Source organism: Rhinopithecus bieti, unplaced genomic scaffold, assembly GCF_001698545.2.
Source record: "Rhinopithecus bieti isolate Rb0 unplaced genomic scaffold, ASM169854v2 scaffold_53, whole genome shotgun sequence".
In the NCBI taxonomy this organism is placed as follows: domain Eukaryota; kingdom Metazoa; phylum Chordata; class Mammalia; order Primates; family Cercopithecidae; genus Rhinopithecus; species Rhinopithecus bieti.
The window spans coordinates 1,639,585-1,656,491 of record NW_016803161.1 but is presented as its reverse complement, the minus strand read 5'-3'; the positions used below and the strand labels follow the sequence as shown (position 1 = coordinate 1,656,491).

Sequence of the window (16,907 nt, the reverse complement as noted above, 5' to 3'; positions counted from 1 at the left end):
TGCTGTGTCAATAGTGGACAGTGAAGTAAATGTGTTATTATATAGGTTAATAGACAGTGGAAACTTTCTATCCTCATCCTCAAAGGCATAAAATGCATGGTATTTTGATATTTACTAAACCAAGAGTTAAAACTTATAGGAATTAACACTGAAAACAGTAGCCAATGTCTTTCCAGCAAGTATCTTGTTTCAGAACATTGTTCTACTGATATTATATAATTTAGTGGAATGTCAAGTGTTTGTCATCACACTCTAAATGAAATAATAAAACTTAGAATGTATAGAATGTAAAAAGACAATAGAGATATAGCAAGTTAAAGTTTTGCCTATGGCACACCGTTTCTTTAGAAACAGAACAGCTGAGTTCAGTGGTTCATGGGGGAGGATTGGCTCCTGGGGGAGGATTGTGTGAGAGCCCAGGAGTTTGAATCCAGCCTGGGCAACAGAGCAAGTCCTTGTGTCTAAAAGAATGAAAAGAAGTAGAACAGAGTGCTTTAAAAATGTTCAAATGCTATTCTTCTTTAGAAATTAGATAATGTGCCGCTCAGTAATTGGTACAATGCCAATTCTCAAAGATCTTGAAATACGAATCTGTAATTAAAATCAGAAATTTGAGCCACAAAGTTACAGAGACACATATTCTTCACGTTTCATTATTTCTCTTTATTTCTTTGACACTCTTACTCCTCTATTACATATGTGTGTATATACATATTGCATGTTATGTGTAATATGTGTATATTCTGCTTATATATCTTATATTAAGAGTGAACACATAAGACTTATAATGATAAGCTGCTATAGGCTGCTGCTTTATGGTAAATATGGGGATCCAAGGAGCCATAGAAATTACTTCTTCTGGCCAGGAGTGGTGGTTCATGTCTGTAATCCCAGCACTGTAGGAGGCTGAGGCGGGCGGATCACCTCAGGTCAGGAATTCGAGATCAGCTTGGCCAACATGGTGAAACCTCGTCTCTACTAAAAATACAAAACTTAGCTGGACACGGTGGCACATGCCTGTAATTCCAGCTACTTGGGAGGCTGAGGCAGGAGAATCACTTGAACCCGGGAAGCAGAGGTTACAGTGAGCCAAGACTGAGCCACTGCACTCCAGCCTGGGTGACAAAGACTCTGTCTCAAAACAAAAAAAAAAGGAAAATAAATGATTTCTTCTTTCTTTCTGTTCCAAGGGCACCTGAGATACAATGATTCACCTTCTTGATTGTTGAAAATTGAATCGACTTTTGAAAAGCAATTTTGGTTTTATAAAGTCACAATTTATAAAGCTTCAGAAGTGATTCCCAGGGGATGCTTGAGGATGAATCATCAAAGAACTGATACCTGAATCAGAGAGTGATCATTCGTGGGGCTTGGAAGTGTCAGACAAATAGGCTCATGATTTGGCTTTACATAAACAGGGCAGGAAGAGATGGCTGAGGAGCCGATAGTCATGGTACTGGAAAGGTCAAGGGAGGAATATCTCCTCTCCACACAGATTTTGCTCTTGTCAACAAGAGAGACCTAAGATTCTATGGACACAATAACTCAGTGTTTCCTAGGATAGCCTAAAAGTTTCCACACCTGAATGAAATTCTAGAAACCAAATTTTTAAACTGAACATCTGGACAGTCCTACTGAGATGTCAACCTCAAACTGTTGGAGTTGAAATCTAAGGAATATTTCTTCCATCTGACCTGAAGAGTTTGGGAAAAGGGAAAGAAAATGGATTTTTGTCACCTATAAGCTGAGTCAGACGGCTGATTACATTTCATTAAATTTTGTTAAGAAATCTGTGCTCTGCAAATTCATTGCTTTTTACATGTTTGCATTTCCTTTACTTCCTTGTAGTTTTACAATGAAAGCACTTTTCATTTTGTTTTAAACCCATATGGGGTATTTGTGACCTCATTCTCCTAACAGATAAGAGTCCTTCCTATTGAAGCAGTTAACCAAAGCAGAGATTCAGGAAAAAATATTGTGATGACAAAATATATTTTGTCTTCTCAGACCTGGAAGGGTTGAGGAAGAGGTTTGGGGAGAGAAAAGAGGGGGCAATAAGACACTGGAGAAATGTTAATAAAGAGTACCAATAGTGTTCATGTCTATAAACATAACCCAAAGTGGAATAGTCTGTAAAATGTGAAGCTCAGAGCTAAATCAGCACTTCAGGCAAAAACGACATTTCTTTCTCAGCTTTATAAGACAGAATCCTGTAAAGCCATATAACTTCGAATATCTTTAAAAATGCAATCATTTCTCAAAAGTACTCAGCCTGAAGTGTGATTTTAAAGTTGGATTTAGACGTAAAAGTTAAGCCATTACACCTACACCTGTGTGTTTACTGAACTTTATATAGATGTGTATTTACTGGGCAACGATTGATATTGTCTTCCTTGAGTACATGCTGTTCTGTGCCTGGAAAAGGTTTGCTGTCTTTGTGTGGTTGCCTTAAATGTCAAGGCTGCTGCTGCTGCAATCCCTTCTACCTCAGCAGGGCTGTGTGCACACCCACTAGCCTTAATAAAGAGGTAAGGTCTTAGGAAACAGAGTTAAGATAGAAAAGTGTCCTTTTATGCATGAACCCAGTCAGAACTCTGCCTTGATGTTTAACTCACTCATAGCTTTAAACATGTAACAACAGTTAGGTGCACAAGTGTTGCAAAGTCACTGTATAATTACGGATGTTTTCAAAGGAATTAGCATATAGTTACTATGAAAAACATGTCCTATTTTGTGGAAACTATGCAATTAACTTGTCCTAGACTAATAAATTAAAGGTAGCATAAGCTCATATAACAGCTGCAAGAAGGACAGGATGGCTGGCAACACATTTATTGAGATCATTTTGAACTTATTAGCCTCTTTCTTCTCAGTGCATAGATAGGTGTGTCCTGATTTAAGGAAGTTATGCACATGCCTGCATTTACAAAATAGATGTTTTAGGAAGGTTGAACATACTTGGTTAGGAGAAAGAACATTAAGTAGAATGAAGAAGAAGGAAAAAGTTGTGAAAATGATGCTCATGTCATTGGATACAAATTTGAAGTAGAACTAGAATGACAGTAAAACATACATGAATTTTTTTTTTTTTTTTTTTTTTTTTTGAGATGGTTGCTCTTGTTGCCCAGGCTGGAGCTCAATGGTGTGATCTTGGCTTACTACAAGCTCCGCCTCCCGAGTTCAAGTGATTCTCCTGTCTCAGCCTCCTGAGTAGCTGGGATTACAGGCCCGTATCACCACGCCTGGCTAATTTTTTGTATTTTTAGTAGAGACGGGGTTTCACCATGGCCAGGCTGGTCTTGAACTTCTGATCTCAGGCGATCCGCCCGCCTTGGCCTCCCAGAGTGCTGGGAATTATAGGCGTGAGCCACCACGCCCGGCCACTTATATGAATGTGTACTGTGAGTCCACACTAGCACATGGCACTTGCAGAAATTTAGTTTATAAGCAATTTACCAGAAACCCATCTATTGCAATTAGAAAGACATCCCTGTACCATACCCAGGAAGTTATTGATTATTTATTATATTTTAAAAGACTCTTTAATCTTCTGTGTCTTCTACCTATTCATATTTCATTATAACTGGCCTAAATTTGGTTGAAAAAGAGAAACAGTTCTCTAGTTTGTTTTTCCATGGAGGGTTTGGGAGGATTTTGAAGGATTTTACTGATCACCTTTGGATCTCCTTTAGAATTTGGCTTTGGTGTGTTTTGAGGAAAAGACCTAGGGTCTCCCAGGTTAGGTAGGAATTGCTAGAACTGGATGGCTGACCTCATAAGTGCCCAGCCCTGAAGTGGTGATAAATGCCAATTTTGGCATTTTTGATGTCTTCCAAGCAAAAAACATTGCTGTAGGGCAGGGAGCAGTCTGACTTACACTCCAGGTTAAAGTTCTGGAAGATCTGGGGTCTTGGTGACCTCTCAGCTTTCAGTCAGGGCCACTCCTCAGCATGTTCACCATAGAGAAGAGAAAGGTGCTGGTTAACCCTGCCCTGGGAAAGGGCCAGATAGTTGGTAAAACATTAATTCTGAATGTGTCCATGAGGGTAGTTTCAGAAGAGATTAACATTGGAATTAGTAGACTGAGTAAAAAAGATCCACCCTCACCACTGTGGGCAGGCATCATCCAACCCGTTGAGAGCCCTAATCAAAAAAAAAAGGGGTTGAGGAAGGATGAATTCATTGTCTCTTCTTGAGTGGGGTGTCTGTCTTTTCCTGCCCTTGGATATCTGCACTTTTTCATACTTGAACTGGGACTTACACCATTGGCTCCCGTTGGTCCCAGGCCTTTGGGCTTAGAATGGGACTTAAGCACCAGCTTTCCTGTGCATCCAGCTTGCAGACAGATCATGAGACTTCTCAGCCTCTGTAAGCGTGTCAGCCAATCCCTCCTGGTGAATCTCTTTCTGTGCATCTATAGATACCCTTTTGGTAGCCAGGTGTGATGGCACATGCCTGTAATCCCAGCTACTTGGGAGGCTGAGGCAGCAGGAGAATCGCTACAGCCTGGGAGACAGAGGTTGCAGTGAGCTGAAATTGCACCACTGCACTCCAGCCTGGGAAACAGAATGAGACTCTGTCTCAATAATAATAATAGTAATAATAAATAATAATAAATAAAAATAAAATAAAATAGATACCTTTTGGATCTGTTTCTTTGGACAACTCTGGCTAATACACTCCATGTCATGTAGCAAAATTCCTAATTCTGGTTAGGGTAAGGTTAAGTTTAGGCTCAATGACTGGAGGGAAGAAAGTTCTTTCCTTGCGTTTTTTGCTTGATTGGTCATCATAAGGTTGGCGTCATCTGTTGGCAGTCTGTCCAAGAGAGGATCCACTCACTTATGGAGGTAGGTATCATACATTCTTCTTTAGAAGCTAATCCTCTTAATGTTTCTGCTGTTACCCATCTATTCTCAACCTTACACAGACGACCTGAAAAGAGTCAGGAAGAGATACAAAATTGTCATGTAACTGGAAGAAGGACAAAGGCAGTGTACTCTTCTGGCACCAGTGTAAAGACTTCAAACCAAATAGTTTAGTTTGTAATTGAATCTTTTGCACATGTGTTTGAGTATTTTCTTTTTGTATGTAATACAGTAAATTCAATGAAATGCCATTTTATTTAAAATAGATAGCATTTTCTCAATTATTTCTATATTTTAAAAATAAAATACAGGTGCCAGGTGCAGTAGCTCACGCCTGGAAGGCTGAGGCAGGTGAATCACCTGAGGTTGGGAGTTTGAGACCAGCCTGGCTAACATGGTAAAACCCTGTGTCTACTAAAAATACATAAATTAGTTGGGCATGGTGGCATGCGTCTTCAATCCCAGTTACTCCTTGGGAGGCACAGTCAGGAGAATCACTTGAACCCAGGAGGCAGAGGCTGCAGTGGGCCAAGATCGTGCCACTGCACTCCAGCCTGGGTGACAGAGCGAGACTCCATCTCAAAATAATAAATAAATAAATAAAATCCAGGCCGGGTGTGGCAGCTCACGGCTGCCATCCTAGCACTTCAGGAGGCTGAGGCGGGTAGATCATTTGAGGTCAGGAGTTTGAGACCAGCCTGGCCAACAAGATAAAAACCCATCTCTACTAAAAATACAAAAATTAGCTGGGTAGTGGTGGTGCACACCTGTAATTTCAGCTACTTGGGAGGTTGAGGCATGAGAATTGCTTGAGCCTGGGAGGTGAAGGTTGTGGTGAGCTGAGATCACACCACTGCACTCCAGTATGGGTAACAGAGTGAGACCCTGTCTCCAAAGAATAAATAAATAAATAAATAAATAAAATAAATAAATAAACTAATAAATTAAATTAAATACAGACTTAAGTAGGCTTCGCAATTAAAACGAAATCTTATTCCAGGCTATTTAGTATTACTTCCAGCAGAAATTTAAATTGTATGATAAATACTACTCTTACCTCTTTAGCATTATGTATTTATTGGATAAAAGACATGAAACCTTACAGCAAAATACTCATTTAGCTTAGTTAAAGTGTCCTATGATTTTATGGCCCATTTCCCATATCTAAAATGGTTATATTTTAAAAGAATATGAAATTAAGCATTTTGCTCAGTAGTATATCAATTTTTTTCATGATCCTTAGCAAAAATTCAGTATTATTTTACCTACTTTGGTATCTGCTATATTTATTTGTTATGGATTGCCAGTTTAAAATTGGAGAACAGAATTCATTTTCAAGTGACTTTCCGAAAAGATTCTGTGATCAATTTAAGATAAACATTATTTGATATGTTCAAAATTTTCTTAAGATTTAATACTAATACTCTTGGAATTTATTCTACCAATTCACTTGCTTTTTTTTTTTTTTTTTTGGGAAACTTTTTTTTTTTTTTTTTTTGGATGGAGTCTTGCTTTGTTGCCCAGGCTGGAGTGCAGTGGCGTGATCTCGGCTCACTGCAATCTCTGACTCCTGAGTTTAAGTGATTCTTGTGCCTCAGCCTCCCAAGTAGCTGGGATTACAGGCACCTGCCACCACACCCGGCTATCAGTTGCTTTTTTTAATTGCAGAAGACACTGTTTTTGAGTAATAACAATGAAAACTCACACCTCTAATTCCAGATATTCTCATATTTTTCCAGACAATTATTGGGAAAAGAAAGCTGTAGGGGGCTTATTGGTCAAAGAAAATGAAGAGATGAATTTCCCTTCATGAAAAAAGCTGAAAGGAAGGCAGGAAAAGGTGATGACAATGGCTTTCTGCTCATCAAGGTATGGAGCAGAGTTGTGAGGAGTCCAGGAATGGGGATCAATCAACCTGAACTCTGCCTCTTACTACCTGTGGCATGCTGGGCAAATTACCTAGCAGCCTGACCTTCTCTTTTCTCACTTGCAAAAGAATAGTACTTAGCTAATAAAGTAGTTATGAGGATTAAGCTAAGTGACATAATATATCTAGAGCACTTAACACAGTAGTAGGTATTATCATTTGTGATAAAAGGTGTATCTTCTCAATATCAAGCTTCCAGACTAAGGAGAAATTAGTCTCTGCTTGGGATATTTGTGACTGTGAGTTTATCTTGTCAGAAAAGCAGTTGGATATTATTAATATGGAAAAGCTTCCCTGATGTGCATTATTGGTTAGCTGATCACACAATTTTAGGATTATGAAAGTATTTAGGGTTTATAAAATATAATGCCTTCAAAGCTAGTAGATTTTTCTTTTTTTTTTTTTGAGACGGAGTCTTACTCTGTTTCCCAGGTTGGAGTGCAGTGGAGTGATCTCAGCTGACTGCAACCTCCACTTCTTGGGTTCAAGCAACTCTCCTGCCTCAGCCAGTAGCTGGGATTACAGGTGCCCACTACCATGCCAGGCTAAATTTTGTATTTTTAGTAGAGATGGGGTTTCACCATGTTTGCCAGGCTGGTCTCAAACTCCTGGCCTCAGGTGATCCACCCACCTCGGCCTCCCAAAGTGTTGGGATTACAGGCATGAGCCACCATGCTCAGCCCTGTTTTATTTCTTGTGAGGCTCCATGCAGGATTTTGAGGATTTACACCACTGAAAAACTCTGAAGTCTGTGTTCATTTTTTTGTCTCCTGAAGCCCATGCAAGAAGACAAGTTTGAGTTCTCTTAACATTCAGGTTAGCTTTTGAGTTATCAAGCAAAAAATATTAAAGAGTAATGTTGAAAGATAATTTTGGCATTTTGGATGTCTTCCAAGCAAAAGCATTGACAACTTTGTTAGAGAATATTTGCAAAATTTGCTGTAGGGCAGGGAGCAGACTGACTTACAGTCCAGGTTAATAAAGCTAGTTTCCCTCCCTCCTTGGAGATAGTCCAGGTGATAAAGATAGTATCTCTTTCTGTGTCAGAAGGCAGATTTGTTTCCTGATCAAGATAATAAAGACAGGCCAGGTGTGGTGGCTCACGCCTGTAATCCCAGCACTTTGGGAGGCCAAGGTGGGTGGATCTCTTGAGCCCAGAAGTTCGAGACCAGTCTGGGAAATATGGTGAAACCCCATCTCTATTAAAAATACAAAAGCAGGCCAGGCACAGTGGCTCACACCTGCAATCCCAACATTTTGGGAGTTCGAGACAGGTGGATCACTTGAAGTCAGGAGTTTGAGACCAGCCTGGCCAACGTGGTGAAATCCCATCTCTACTAAAAATACCAAAATTAGCCGGGGGTGGTGGCTCATGCCTGTAGTCCCAGCTACTCACGAGGCTGAGGCAGGAGAATCGCTGGAACCCGGGAAGTGGAAGTTGTAGTGAGCTGAGATTGCACCACTGCACTCCAGCCTGGGTAACAGAGCAAGGCTCTGTCTCAAATAGTAATAATAATAATAACAATAATAAAATAAACATACAATAACTGAGGTGGGAGGATCACCGGAGCCTGGGGAGGTCGAGGCTGCCGTGAGCCATAATCACGCCACTGCACTGCAGTCGCGACAATGGAGCGAGACTCCATCTTAAAAAAAAAAAAAAAAAAAGAAGAAGAAAATAAAGGCAATGTCTCTTGCTACAGAAGTGGATGAGTGTATATTAATGCAGCTCCTTTGAAAGACTGGGTTAGCTGTTACACAAACCCACTGTGTGTGCAGCATCTGCCTGGGACTACCTCTGCATCTTTGCCCTGGGACTTGGGGGCTAGGGGGAATCAATGTGCACATGAAGCTCGTGCTGTTGACTGTGCCATGTATAATATATGTAATAAACTGAACAAATCCATCTGGGCTCATTGTCTCCCTACTGACTGAATCTGTGGAAGTTTGACAAACTGACCTAGCAGCTATTGTGTGACTGCTGTTCAGGATCTGTTTGGCTGCTTGACAGGTAGGATGTTCACCTCCAAAAAAATGTTGATCACGAGTTCCTTACCTGAAAGGCAAATTCCCATTCTTACCTATGCTTTCTACTTTGTAGGAGAGTCCATAGTCATGTGAGAGATATTAGTAAAAGTATTAATGATATTTAGGTTAATGTGTGTATGAGTACTTTAAAACTCATAAATGTCTTTGGTACAAATTTATTAGTTTTGTCAATAATTGCCTTCCTGCTATGTTAAGGAGCATTTCCCCCTCACTCATCCATCACCAAAGTTACTATTTTGATTAGGAGATCCTGATCAACTTCTACAAACAATGTTCGGCTGGGTGTGGTGGCTCACACCTGTAATCCCAGCACTTTGGGAGGCTGAAACAGGCGGATCACCTGAGGTCAGGGGTTTGAGAGCAGCTGGGCCAACATGGTGAAACCCCATCTCTACTAAAAATACAAAAAATAGCTGGGCGTGGTGGTGCGTGCCTGTAGTCCCAGTTACTGGGAGGTTGAGGCAGGAGAATCACTTGAATCCGGGAGCCAGAGGTTGCAGTGAGCCGACATCGTGCCATTGCACTCCAGCCTGGGTGACAGAGTGAGACTCCATCTCAAAAAAAGAAAAAGAAACACAATTTTAATCTGTTCACATTCTGAAAACAACAGATGCTGAGAGGTCATGGAGAAAAAGGAATGCTTATACACTGCTGGTGGGAGTGTAAATTAGTTCAACTATTGTGGAAGACAGTGAGGCTATTCCTCAAGAATCTAGAACCAGAAACACCATTTGACCCAGCAATACCATTACTGACAATATGCTCAAAGGAATATAAATCGCTGTATTACAAAGACACACGTACACATATATTCATTGCAGCAGTATTCACAAGGGCAAAGACATGAAACCAATTTAAATGCCCATCGAAGACAGACTGGATAAAGAAAATGTGGGACTTCCAAAGTTCCACACTCCCAGGCCAGAGCCTCCTCGGCTTCTTTTTTTCTCTCCTCCTCCTTCCGCCCCCTTCCCCGCACAGCTGCCTCCATTTCCTTAAGGAAGGGTTTTTATCTCTCTCCGTCCCCCACGCCATAGCGGCGCGGGAGCGGGGCGGGCGGGCGGCCGAGTTTTCCAAGAGATAACATCACCAAGATGTCCAGTGATAGGCAAAGGTCCGATGATGAGAGCCCCAGCACCAGCAGTGGCAGTTCAGATGCGGACCAGCGAGACCCAGCCTCTCTAGACCCTGAAGAATAAGAGGAAAGAAAACCTGCCTCCCAGCAGAAAGAAAACACCAAACGCTCCAGCAAAACCACTGCTGTTATCCACTAGTGCTAAAAGAATTCAGAAGAGCTAGCTGAAATAACCCTTGATCCTCCTCCTAACTGCAGTGCTGGGCCTAAAGGAGCTAACATTTATGAATGGAGATGAACTATACTTGGTCCACTGGGTTCTGTCTATGAAGGTGGTGTGTTTTTTCTGGATATCACATTTTCATCAGATTATCCATTTAAGGTACCAAAGGTTACTTTCCGCACCAGAATCTATCACTGCAACATCAACAGTCAGGGAGTCATCTGTCTGGACATCCTTAAAGACAACTGGAGTCCCGCTTTGACTATTTCAAATGTTTTGCTGTCTGTTTGTTCCCTTTTGACAGACTGCAACCCTGTGGATCCTCTGGTTGGAAGCATAGCCACTCAGTATTTAACCAACGAGCAGAACACGACAGGGTAGCCAGACAGTGGACCAAGAGATACGCAACATAATTCACATCATTTGTATGCAGTGTGAAGGAGATGAAGGCATCTTCTTACTGTGCTGCAAATCTTTACAGCCTTCAAAATACAGACTTCTGTGTTTATGTTATACTGATTCTACTCTGCTTTTATCCTTTGGAGCCTGGGAGACTCCCCAAAAAGGTAAATGCTATCAAGTGTAGGACTTCGTAGCTGTAGATTAGTTATGTTTCAAACGCCTACTTGCAAGTCTTGCTTCTTTGGGATATCAAAATGTATTTTGTGATTTACTAAGGATACTTACTGGTCCTGAAGTTTACCATATATTAGTGCATTTTGGCCTAATTCATTATCTGTGTGAAGTTATATAAAAGTAGCTGTAGATGACTAGGAATTATGTCATTTGTATTAAACCCAGATCTATTTCTGAGTAGGTGGTTCATGCTGCCGTGAAAAATGTTTTACCTTTTACCTTTGTCAGTTTGTAATGAGAGGATTTCCTTTTACCCTTTGTAGCTCAGAGAGCACCTGATGTATCATCTCAAACACAATAAACATGCTCCTGAAGGAAAAAAAAAATAAAAGAAAGAAAGAAAATATGGTACATATCACCACGGAACACTATGCAGCCATATAAAAGAATGAGATCATGTCCTTTGCAGGGACATGGATGGAGCCAGAGGCCATTATCCTTAGCAAACTAATGCAGGAACAGAAAACCAAATACCACATGTTCTCACTTGTAAATGAAAGCTAAATAATGAGAAGACATGAACACATAGAGGGGAACAACACACACTGGGGCCTACTGGAGAGCGGGGGGGTGGGAGGAGGGAGAGGATCAGGAAAAATAACCAATTATAGTAGCCTTAATACCTGGGTGATGAAATAATCTGTACAACCCCCCACGACACAAGTTTACTTATGTTAACAAACCTGCATGTACCCCTGAACTTAAAAATTAAAAAAAGGAAACACAATTACAAAAAACGAGTAGTGTCTTTAAGTAACAAGACAAAGTGGATAAAATGCATAGAGTAAACTTAAATCTTTCTTTCAAAACTTGCAGCTTTCACGGGGAAAAAATACAGGGTGTCTGCCTCTGACACATTAACTTAGCACTTTGGTTCTAACATACTGAAACAAATTTAGGGCTTCCTTACTAAGGACCTTGCTACTTTGATTCCTCACAATAATAGTAGGTATTACTGACACAACTGGTGCAGAAGTTATTCACGTCAGAGCCAGTATAATACTTTGGGTATATTCTCTTGCGTAGTAAATCATCTTTTAATATGTACCTTGGTCTAGAATGCAGGACTGCAGTGCCAGTCTGAAACTAGATTGAACCTGTCCACTGGCAAAAGACAAAGCACTTTTGTAAAGCTCTCTAGTTTTTTTGTCTGCTACATCTTTACTTAAACGCTGTCAATTGGTCTTTACATCTGAGTAGTCTTCTGGGATTTATTTTTTCTTTTTTTCTTTTTTGAGATGGAGTCTGGCTCTGTTGCTTAGGCTGGAGTGTCGTGGTGCTATTTTGGCTCACTGCAACCTCCACTTCCCAGGTTCAAGTGACTCTCCTGCCTCAGTCTCCTGAGTAGCTGGAACTATAGGCGTGTGGCACCACACTCGGCTATTTTTAAATTTTTTTTTATTTTTAGTAGAGACAGGGTTTTGATGGGTTTTGCTATGTTAGCCGGGCTGGTCTTGAACTCCTGACCTCAGGTGATCTGTGCTCCTTGGCCTCCCAAAGTGCTGGGATTACAGGCGTGAGCCATTGAGCCTGCTCAGATTTTTGATGCTCATTTGTTTTAGGATGGGTCGGTGGTGCATGAATTAGTTTTCTGTTTTGAGACAAAGTCTTTGTTGCCTAGGCTGGAGTGCAGTGGTGCCATCATAGCTCACTGTAACCTCTAACTCCTGGGCTCAAGCGATCCTCCCACCTCAGCCTCCTAAGTAGCTAGGACTACAGGTGCTCGCCCGCATGCCTGGCTAATTTTGTATGTTTTATTTTTTTAAGTTGGAAACCTAGTTGATTGTATGTTATGGGCTGGAATGTACTCCCTCAAATTCATTAGTGCTGACCCCTAGTACCTCAGAATGTGACTACTGGAGATACCTCTTTAAAGATTCTCAGAGTAGATGACAGAGTGAGACCCCATCTTACTAAAAAAAAAAAAAAAAAAAAAAAAGGAAGAGAAAATTTGGACAGAGATACAGAAGGAAGACTATGCAAAGGCACGAGGAGAAGATGGCCATCTATAAGCCATGGGAAAGCCGTTAGAATAAACCAACCCTGCTGACATGCCACCCAGTCTGTGGCATTTTGTCATGGTAGCTCTAGAAGATTAATGAAGAAAACAGTAAGAAAAGAGCTTCTGGCCGGGCACGGTGGCTCACGCCTTTAATCCCAGCATTTTGGGCGGCCAAGGCAGGTGGATCACTTGAGGTAAGGAGTTCACGACCAACCTGGCCAACATGGTGAAACCCTGTCTCTACTAAAACACACAGAAAATTAGCCGGGCTTGGTGGTGCATGCCTGTAATCCCAGCTACTTGGGAGGCTGAGCAGGAGAATTGCTTGAACCCAGGCAGCAGAGGTTGCAGTGAGCCCAGATCATGCCACTACACTCCAGCCTGAGTGACAAAGTGAGACATTGTCTCAAGGAGCTTCCTTTTCCACTTCTCCCTAGTTTGAAATCCATGAGGTATTTAGAGCTATGACAGCCATGGAACAATGAGGTGAAAAGAATAAAGATACAAGCCAGCATGCTAAAGACACAGAGAAGACAGAACCTGGACTTTTGGTTACATTTTAGAGAAGCTGAACTAGAGGTTGACGCTCTCTAAATTTCTGCTAAGTAAACACTGAATGTCCCTATGGTTTAGCTACTTTTAATTGCCTATTCTGTTAGTGGCTGCTGAAAGCATTCCCAATACAGATACATATCTGTCTTGTTTAACTCTCTAGTCTTAGTACTGAGAATAGTGCCTGACATGCAGTAAGTGGTCAAAGAATATTTGCTGAAAGAATAGGTCAGGCATGGTGGCTCACGTCTGTAATCCCAGCACATTGGGAGGCCAAGGTAGGCAGATCACTTGAGGCCTGACCAACACGGTAAAACTCCGTCTCTACTAAAAATACAAAAGTTAGCAGGGCGTGGTGGCACATGCCTGTAGTCCCAGCTACTCAGAAGGTTGAGACAGGAGAGTCGCTTGAACCCAGAAGGTGGAGGTTGCAGTGAGCCAAGATCATGCCACTGCACTGCAGCCTGGGTGACACAGTGAGACTCTGTCTCCAAATAAAAGAAAGAATAGAGTGAATGGATTTTAGATCAGACACTAAGAATCATACCTTCAGAACTGTGAGAAAATCAATTTCTGTTGTTTAAACCACCTAGTCTATGCACATAGTCTGGTTGCAACAGCCCTGGAAAACTGACATGTTTTGTTTACTTTGCGGGGCTCTCAGGGCAGGTTCCACATAGATTAGAATAACTTTGCTTATGTTCCTTCTGTCAGTGTTGTAGGGCATCTTTAGGGTCATACCTTAGGTAATAACAACTTACCATTCTTGTTTTACTCTAGTCCATTCATCTTTTGTTTTGTTCTTCAAAATATTTATTAATTATTATTATTTTTTTTGAGACAGGGTCTCTCTCTGTCACCCAGGCTAGAGGGCAGTGTATGATTTTGGCTCAGTGAAACCTCTGCCTCCTGGGTTCAAGCAATTCTTGTGCCTTCTCCTGCGAAGCTGGGACCACAGGCGTGCACCACCATGCCTGGCTAATTTTTGTATTTTTAGTAGAGATGCAATCTTGCTATGCTGCCCAGGCTGATCTCAAACTCCTGGCCTGAAGCAATCCATCCCTTGGCCTCCCAGAGAGTTGGGATTATAGGCGTGAGCTACTGTGCCTGGCCCATAAACCTTTTTGGATAGTACCTAAAGTTCTTCAACCTTAGGCAACAAGATTATTAGATTAAACTCAGTGGGTATTTTACTCTAATGAAGGGATCCAGGTGGAAGGAAGAATTGATTTACTTATTCAATAAATATTTTTTGGCTGCCTACCATGTTCCAGGAATTGTTCTATGATCTAGGTGTTGGGAATATAGAAATTCGAACTAAAAGTTCAGGTTCTCATGAAGCTTACATCCAACATGTGTATATGAATGTGTGGGAGGGGAAGATAAAATATACACTTAAATAAAAAAAGAAATAATATGTCAAGTATAAATAAGGCAAAGTGAGGGGAAAAGAAGGCTGAGAATTTAAAGGATGGAGTTATGTTGAATTACTATATCTTATAGGAACTAAATGACCATTATTCAGAATAAACATGCCAGAAGACAAAGATTTCGTAGATAATCAGAAATAGAAGATAATGAAAACTTTCACTTCCTTTGCCTGAGGTTGTTTTATTTTTACTAAATTAACTAATTAATTAATCTTTCTAGCTTTTATTTAAGTGCAATGATTGAGGATAGATTTGAGATCTTGTTGAACGCAGCCATATCCATGGATTGCATATAGTTCTCAAAGCAGTGATCTGCTCCTACCGCATATCTATTCCAACTTTATCATCTTCAACACGATATTTGAAGTTTTAAAATTCCATATCCCACTGGAACTAGTACAGAGGAGCCCCAGACTAAGTGGTCTGCTTTAATTCTTCTGACTCACTTCTCTAATTTTTTTAAAAAAATTTTATTTTGATAGCTTTTGGGACTGGGCACTGTGTCTCATGCCTGTAATCCCAGCACTTTGGGAAGCTGAGGCAGGCGGATCACGAGGTCAGGAGATCTAGACCATCCAGACTAACACGGTGAAACCCCGTCTCTACTAAAAAAATACAAAAAATTAGCTGGGCCTGGTGGCATGCGCCTGTAGCCCCAGCTACTCAGGAGGCTGAGGTGGGAGAATCGCTTGAACCCAGGAGCTGGAGGTTGCAGTGAGCCGAGATTGCACCACTGCACTCCAGCCTGGGCAACAGAGCGAAACTCCGTTGCAAAACAAAGCAAAACAAAACAAAACAAAAAGCTTTTGGGGTACAAGTGGTTTTTTGTTGCATGCATGAATTATATAGTTGTGAATTCTGAGATTTTAGTGCACCCATCACCCAAATAGCATATATTGTCTTAATATGTAGTTTTATTCCTAGCGCCGCCCCCTTCTGAGTCTCAAAGTCCATTACATCACTTTGTATGCCTTTGCATACTCATAGCTTAGCTTCCACTTATAAGTGAGAACATATGGGTTTTTGGTTTTTCACTCCTGAGTTACTTCACTTAGAATAATGGCCAGCAGCTTCATCCAAGTTGCTGCAAAAGACATTCATTCCTTTTTATGGTTGAGTAGTGTTCCAAGGTGTGTGTATATATATATATATATATATATATATATATATCCCACATTTTCTTTATCCACTCGTTAGTCAGTGGACACTGAAGTTGGTTCCACATCTTTGCATTTGTGAATTGTAATTGTGTTGCTATAAAAATATGTGTACAATTTTTTTTTTCATATAATAACTTCTTTTCCTTTGGGTAGATAACAAGTGGTGGAATTGCTGGACCAAATGGTAAATTTACTTTTAGTTCTTTAAAGAATCTCTGTACTGTTTTCCATAGAGGTTGTACTTATTTACATTCCCACCAGCAATGTATAAGTGTTTCCTTTCCACCACATCCATGCCAACATCTATTGTTTTTTGACTTTTTAATGACACTCCTCTAATTTTGCCATATCTGTCTCATTATCACAAAGTTTCACATCTAGTGAGATGAAAGATGGCAACAGGGGCAGGTTTTTTGGGGGACTTTCTTTGATTCATACTATGCAGGGTATTCTTCCCTTTGCCTCTTTGATTCTTTACTTTCCTCCCCCTCATCAAATCCAAATAGATAAATGTCATCGTCATCTTCACTATCTGTAGCTCCACTTCCTCTAGTACCTTCCACATTAGCAGGACCATACTTGCCCAAAGCTTTCTTCATTCCTGCTAGGCTGGCTTTTTCCTTTTCATAAGTCTTGATGTAATTATACCAATGTAGAGCATGACACAAGTTGCCAAACAATGGACTAGAGACTGCTTCAATTACTGCCACATCTGCTTGTGATGGTACATACCCCTTGCTGCAGCTCTGGTCAGCCAGGTAATCATTGTTCACCTGGAGGCCAGTGGGGCTTTTCGGGTGTCTGAAACCCATGTCATCAGCTACGTCTGAGAGCTGGGTAGCAGCAAAAGGAAGGAGCACAGGTTGTGGATGCCTAGCGCTAAGAGAGGAAACAGGGTTGTTGTAAAGAGTGAGTGGGAGCAATGACCTTAGGGAAAAGGTCCCCACTAAAATGTGAACTTCATGAAGGCACAGTTTTGCTTTGT

At 41.0% G+C, this 16,907-nt stretch overlaps 2 pseudogenes; one reads left to right on the top strand and one right to left on the bottom strand.

Annotated features, from left to right (window-relative positions):
• The first annotated feature begins 9,884 nt into the window (after positions 1-9,884).
• LOC108526550 (ubiquitin-conjugating enzyme E2 E3 pseudogene) lies at positions 9,885-10,555 on the top strand (annotated as a pseudogene).
• A 4,430-nt stretch (positions 10,556-14,985) lies between these two features.
• Positions 14,986-16,734, bottom strand: LOC108526469 (elongation factor 1-beta pseudogene; annotated as a pseudogene).
• Between the last annotated feature and the right edge of the window lie 173 nt (positions 16,735-16,907).